The following is a 6,842-nucleotide window of genomic DNA, read 5'->3' on the forward strand; positions in this document are numbered from 1 at the left end:
TTATATCAAAGAACCTATATTTTATATGCCTGGCATTTCTGCTTCTATAGTAATAAACTTCTCAAATGCATTTGTGATGTTAGGCTGTGTAAGGTGTTAATTTTGATCAAAATCCCCTGTCTATTCTTTCATCAGATTTTTTTTTCATATACTTATCAAAAACATTCCAATACGAAACCTATCTTAGAACACTGCCAGATACATAAAGTACATTTAGTGTAAAATGTCATAAAAATCAGCCTAGCCATTGCAGAGTCTATAGGGAATGAACTCATACAGACACACACACAAAGTTCCTTTGTATATAATAGTAGAGATATGTACATGATATTTAAAATTTTAAACTTGAGTGACAAAAGTTTATGGTACATTATGCTGTAACAGCTCGAAACAGAGAGTATCATATTTGATATGTTCTTATCTTCTGTAATGCTGTTAACATTATATATATATAATATATATATATATGAATGTGTGGCGATTTTTGTTATATGCAATGAATTAAGTTCAATATGATTTATCTTCCACTGAGAGTTAGGAATAGTAGTCTCTCTTAGAAATGAAAAGCCAACCTATACTTTTGGAAGACTACTCTTCCTAACTTTCACAGGGAGATAAATCCGACTAAATTTAATTCATCACTTATTACAAATAAAGTCGAAATAACTTTAAAGTGATAAAAATAGCACATGATTCGAATTGGGGCTCTGTAACATAGTGGCATGCGCACTGGACCATAAACTCTATGGTTCTGGGTTAGAGCATGGATAACTATTTTATATGTAAGTATTGAAAAATGAAGTGTGTATATATATATATATATTTCATTTCAGCCCGGAGTTGCCCGGGTGTTTGGAGGTATATGTTGAGCAAAAAAAAAAAAGCAGTCAATTTTTTTAACTTTGACCCTTATTATGACCTCTTAACATTTATTGTTTTGGGCTCAAATCAAGTTATTAAGTTAGATCCATGTCCAAGGAACCTATATCTAAAATTTCAAGTGTTTATACCCAAAATTGTCAGAGGAGTATGGTAGAATTCTCAAAGGTCAAATCATTGAACTTCGACCCCTTAACAGCCAAATTTCTGGCCGAAAACTGATTGCAAAGATTTTTCCGAATCTCGGTACCGTGTATATCAAATTTCGAGTCTGTAGACTTTAAATTGACAGAGTTATTGCATAGGGAAATGTACACAGACACATTCATTTTTTTATATATATATATATATATATATATGGCAATTAAGCTAAAATAGTATTCTTGTATTTAATTGATTTTATACATACAGATGATGCTTAGTTTAGCTAGCTAACTAATCAGATTCATCGTTATTCCTGCCTATGGGTTAATGATTCCATTAGCCAATGGCTGGGCTTTTCTCATACAAAAGTTTGGTTGACGTTTACTTCTTTCTCCTTTGTTCTCTGTTGAAGAGGGATGATTCGTGTTTTTTTTTTTGTTTTTAAATGTGTCAAATTAATAATAGGTTACCTCGTTTTAACATGTACCTGTTTGTATTATTTGTATTTTAGATATTGGATTAGTTTACTTGATTTTATTCTATTTTTCTTATATATTGTTAGCCTAAAGTAAAGTTTATTTTATGTATACAGTTGTTTGCTATTTCACTTATACAGTTTAATAGGTTTTGGGAGTAATTAAAGTTTAAAATTTCACCTTTCTCATTCAAACATGATCTACATAGGTTGTATAAATTTCTGCACATACTGGCCTGGTATACTATTTTCCACTCGACTATTGGTGAGCGACCCTTTCTTTGAGCTTCCAGTAATGGGTTACTATTGCTGTTTTTATTTGGCATATTTTGTTATTGAATGTGCGTTTATGGTTGTTAGGGAGATCATACCCATATTATTTCTTACTATTTAGGATTTCTTTAATAAATATTATAGTTAGTCAACAATACTTTTGATTAGGTATTTATTTTGTAGTGGAGTTCTTCAGTTGCAAATTTTCTCTCTGATATTAGCTTTCTTATTCCTATTAGTGATTAGGTTATTACTATGTATAGTTGTTATATTTTGTCCGTAGTGTTATTTTAATTGTTGCTATATTTTTATTTTTATGCATTTTCTTACTTTTTATCCTCTGCTTTCATTTTGTATTTTATTATTATATGCTTTAATTATCATTTCTAAGTTTTCGCAGCAGTTGTAGGACAGTTTTAGGTTATTTTTATTGAAAATTTTTGTACTATGAATGTAGGTTTAGCAATAACTCTAGCAGAGAAATAATATTTAATAAGTCAAGCAATATTTACAGTATTTAATTTATCAAGACATTAAAAAATGAAAGTATTGAAACAAAATTATATTGTACATACCCGTTATGGAATTAAGTTCTCATAAAAAATTTCACTTAATTTGATCAAGTATGTTATTTTTACAACGGAAAATCAAATTTTAATGAGATCCATTGTTTTGTGGCCATCTTGCCTATTTTGCAGACGATGAGGGAGGTGCCTTTAAACAAAAAGGGATTAACAAAGGACAACATGAAAAAGGGATTAAAAAAGGACAGAAAAACTTTATTTTGACAAACTTTAAGCGATGGAGTTATCTCCTTTGGTACCCCCCTCCTCCCACTTTGCTGTAAAGACTTGGACAAACATATGCACGGACTTGGAGTCTATATTTGAAACACCCTCCCCTTGACTAGAGAATCAAAGCTAGAATCTGATGACCAGGCCTTTATTTGCTTTAGACTTAACCTGCAACATAGCATTAGCTACTTATATTTTCTCTACCGTTCTTCCTTGACCCAGGACTGTACTCTAATCAACCAAGCCTCTGACAGCATAGATACAGCACTCTCCCTTGATACTAATGCGCAAGTACATGTATTTGCTGACTTTAAGATCCACCACAGTAATTGGCTTGGTTTCTTTACTTACACAGATGCAGCTGGTAGCATAACATATAGCTTCTCTATATCTCATTCCTTATCACAGAGTTACGTTTCCGACACGTTTCCCAGACCAGTAAAATCAACAAGCCTCACTTCTAGATCTATTTCTTACCATAGTTCCCAATGATTGTGTAATGAATGTCCATAACCCACTCGGCAATACTGATCACGCTGTGATAATGGTAAAAATTGTCCTAAATTCTCAACCCAAAGCTGAAGAGCCATTACTCAAAATGACAAGGTATTATAAGAAGACTGACTGAGAAGCCATCAGGGATCTCATCAAAGATGTCCCATAGAGAAATATCTTTTGTCTTCCTGCAGAATAGTGCGCAAATGAGACCACTGAATGGTTCAAAGCAGCAATTGAAGTTCATGTTCCCACGCAGCAGTTCTATAGCAAACCCCACTCTCACCAAAGGTTTACTTTTACTTGTGCAGCTGCCATTGCTCAAAGGCAGTATGCATACCACAGATTTATCTGACTTAAGTCCAGACAAACAGACAAAATTTATTAGTACAAACAGACAAAAGTTTATTGAAGCTAGAAGTAATTGTAAGAAAGAAATAGCGAGAAGCTAAGAGAGAATACACGGAAACTACCAGAAAATGCATCGAAACGCAGAAATTAGGAACTCTTGATTTCTAGAAAATCTACAACAGTAAATAATAGGCAATCAACAATTCCCCCACTATCCAACAATCATGAGATTGCACAACAACCGAGAAGACTAACATGTTTCAAACTCTATATTAGACCAAACAAACCACTCCCTCCCTGATTTTCCTTTGCAGACTGACACCATACTAGATTATCTGAAAATCACCCCTTGTCACGTACATGATAAAAAACCTAGACACCTCAAAAGCATGTGGACCCAATCTCATCCTGGCCGTACTATTAAAAAATGCTCTTCTGCGGTTGCTCCAGTTCTCTCCAAACTTCTCAACAAATACCTTAACAAATCTTGCTTTCCTGACTGCTAGAAAACTGCTTCTGTGGTACTAGTTTACAAGAATTCTGGCAAAAGAATTGGCCCATTAAATTATCACCATATTAGCCTCCTCACTCTTTTCACCATAATATTTGAGTCTATAATTAATCAAGCTCTAGTCCATCACCTTACAGTTGCTAAATTTCTGACCAACCAACATGGATTTAGGCAAGCCCATTCTACAGCAGATATCCTAACTGTAATCTCTGAATGTATATACCATACACTGGACAAAGCAGGGAAGGGTAGGACAGTAGCCATAGATATATCTAACATTTTTGACAGGATATGGCACGATGGTCTTCTAAGGAAATCAGATCATATGGTATCACTGGATGTATACTCAACATAATTAAATTCTTCTTAAATAAGAGAAGAATCCAGGTTGTCCTTGACAACTGTACATCAAAACAATATGGTATAAATGAGGGAGTACCTTATGGGTCTATCCTTGGACCTTTATTATTCCTAATATTCATAAATGACCTCCCTGATAAAATAGTCTCTGAGATAGGTATATTTGCTGATGACACCTCCAATCTGTAGTGGAATGGGTCCAAAAATAGATGGTCATATTCAATACAGCCAAGACTAAGATTGTTTCTTTCAATAATTACAAGAAACCTTCTCAAACACCAATAGCTAGGATATAATAAAGATACATTATATGAAAGTACTTTGTTCAAACTCCTCGGCTTAACGTTCACAGGGAACATGAGTTGGAACAGATACATCGAGAGCATTGCCAAGGCCACTGCGAAGAAGGTTGGCTCCCTAGATGTAAGAAAGCCTTCTACTCTGATAGTTTCTTCCCAGAACTGCTAGACTTTGGAATTCCCTTCCAGTTTCCTGCTTCCTCAACTGTTCTGACATGCATAAGTTCAAGTGTAATGTGAACAAACATCTTGCTGCTCAACTCCCTACATAGTAGCCCCCTATATCAAAGTGTCACTGTGCATTGTTTGAAGTGAAAATGTAATAAAAAAAATGCAAATAATAAAATCACATTGTAAGAGACAATCTTTAATTTACTCCTTCAATCCAACACTTTTGGGCAGACAATGTTCATTTCCCCCCCCCCCCTATTTCTTTCCAATGTTCCCTCATTTTATGTAACATTTTGTTGACTTCTTTCTTAGGTGAAGAACTGCTGCACATCAAAATTACTATGAGTTTCTTTTCTTGCACTATTACAGCAATGATCATATATTATTATAATGATATTTGAAAACGAGCCTGCATCAAAGGGAGGTCACTTTCATATTTTTATCCAGGATTGCCAGATTGGCCTTTTTAAGGCCAAATTTTACGAATTTAGCTTTTTTAAAAGCAATATTGCCTTCAAAAACTGTATTAGTCTTTTTCAAAGCATAACATATGGACTAAAGAAGGGACATGTTTGAACACTGAACATTAGTGACTGGAGCTCTGGTTTTGGATCTTGCTAGCTCTAGCTACACTGATAAGTCATAAAGACAATAAAACTTGCATCTGTGAATAACTATATTTTACATGTGTGTGTGTCAGGAATTGGTCAACTTGATTCTTTGTTTTTTTTGAGGTTTTTTTTGTTTATTTCTACTAATGTTGAAGAATTATATACTCTCAACCATACATTATTTGTGAAAGAAATGACACAAAATTTGAAGTCTGTTAATGTTTACATTTATTATACACATCGTTCATGATGAATATATATGTTTCATCTGAAAACAGACTGTTTTGTTGTATCAGCGCTCTTCAGTGTGGCTAAACTAGCACCTATCCCTAGGCAGAGATTGAACCTTCAACTATTTAGCTCTATCAAATTAGCCATGAGAGAAGTGCCTGTAAATTATATAAGAACAAGTAGTTGATAAAATATGTTAAAAACACTTTGAAAAAAGAGTTAAAAACATTTAATTTTAAAAAAAGAAGCACAAAATATGTGGATAGTCCTTAATCCACGGAGTTTTGAAGAAATACTTTCCTTCTCATCAGAGGGTAGGATTTAGCAAAATGCGGAACCGGATTTTGCTTGCAAAAGTATTTGATGAAACTACAAGTAAGTCATAGATCTTACTTGGTAACAAATAATGAAGGAGAGGGAATATGGTGAAGATAAAAGTGATTTTTACGTGAATGGATAGTCTGGTGACGGGTAAAATATCCAGTAACGGTAAAATTTAAAAATCCAGAATCCAAAAAAGTTGGTTAAGTTTCCATTTCCAAAAGTAAAATCCAAGGAAATCATGTAATTGGAAGATGGTCCAAAGTAATCCAAAAGGCAGAAATCCGAAGAATAATTCACAAATGGGGTCAAGGAAAAGATGTGTGTAGAAAAAAGAATTTAAATCGACTGTCAAAGCTGGGCTAATTATATATATATATATATATATATATATATATATATATATAAAGCTTAATGATTAAAGTTAAATTCTGTAGATTAAAATATATACAAATATATTTATGTTAAGAATTTATTGTTTGAAACAAGGAATATATGGAGAAAAATTGTTTATTTCCTTAATCCATGGATTTTCAATAATGGCTTATATCATCAGAGGAAATGAAATGCAATTAGCAAAATGTTCAGCTATGAATAAACAAGTATTTTGCTTTTCAGCACTTGTATATATTTTAATTTACAGAATTTAACTTTAATCATTAAACTTATATATTGCTCTATTTTTATATATTGAGCTTTACCTTTTCGGCTAGGATCATCCTGAAAATATTACCTCAATGTAATAGCTGACAGGAAAATTCACTTGATTTCTAATCTGTGACTTATCTTATTTAACAAGGGATATGTATGGGTGAGATGACACATCAAGATATATCTTCATAACTGTACTCCTTACTCCTCCAATGGTGTCCCGTAAGTGACGTCATCAAATCCGGACATTCTGGGTCCCAATTGATCACTTGGTAT

The sequence above is a fragment of the Euprymna scolopes genome, chromosome 21 (assembly GCF_053919585.1).
Source record: "Euprymna scolopes isolate OS-2025 chromosome 21, ASM5391958v1, whole genome shotgun sequence".
NCBI classification, from domain to species: Eukaryota; Metazoa; Mollusca; class Cephalopoda; order Sepiida; family Sepiolidae; genus Euprymna; species Euprymna scolopes.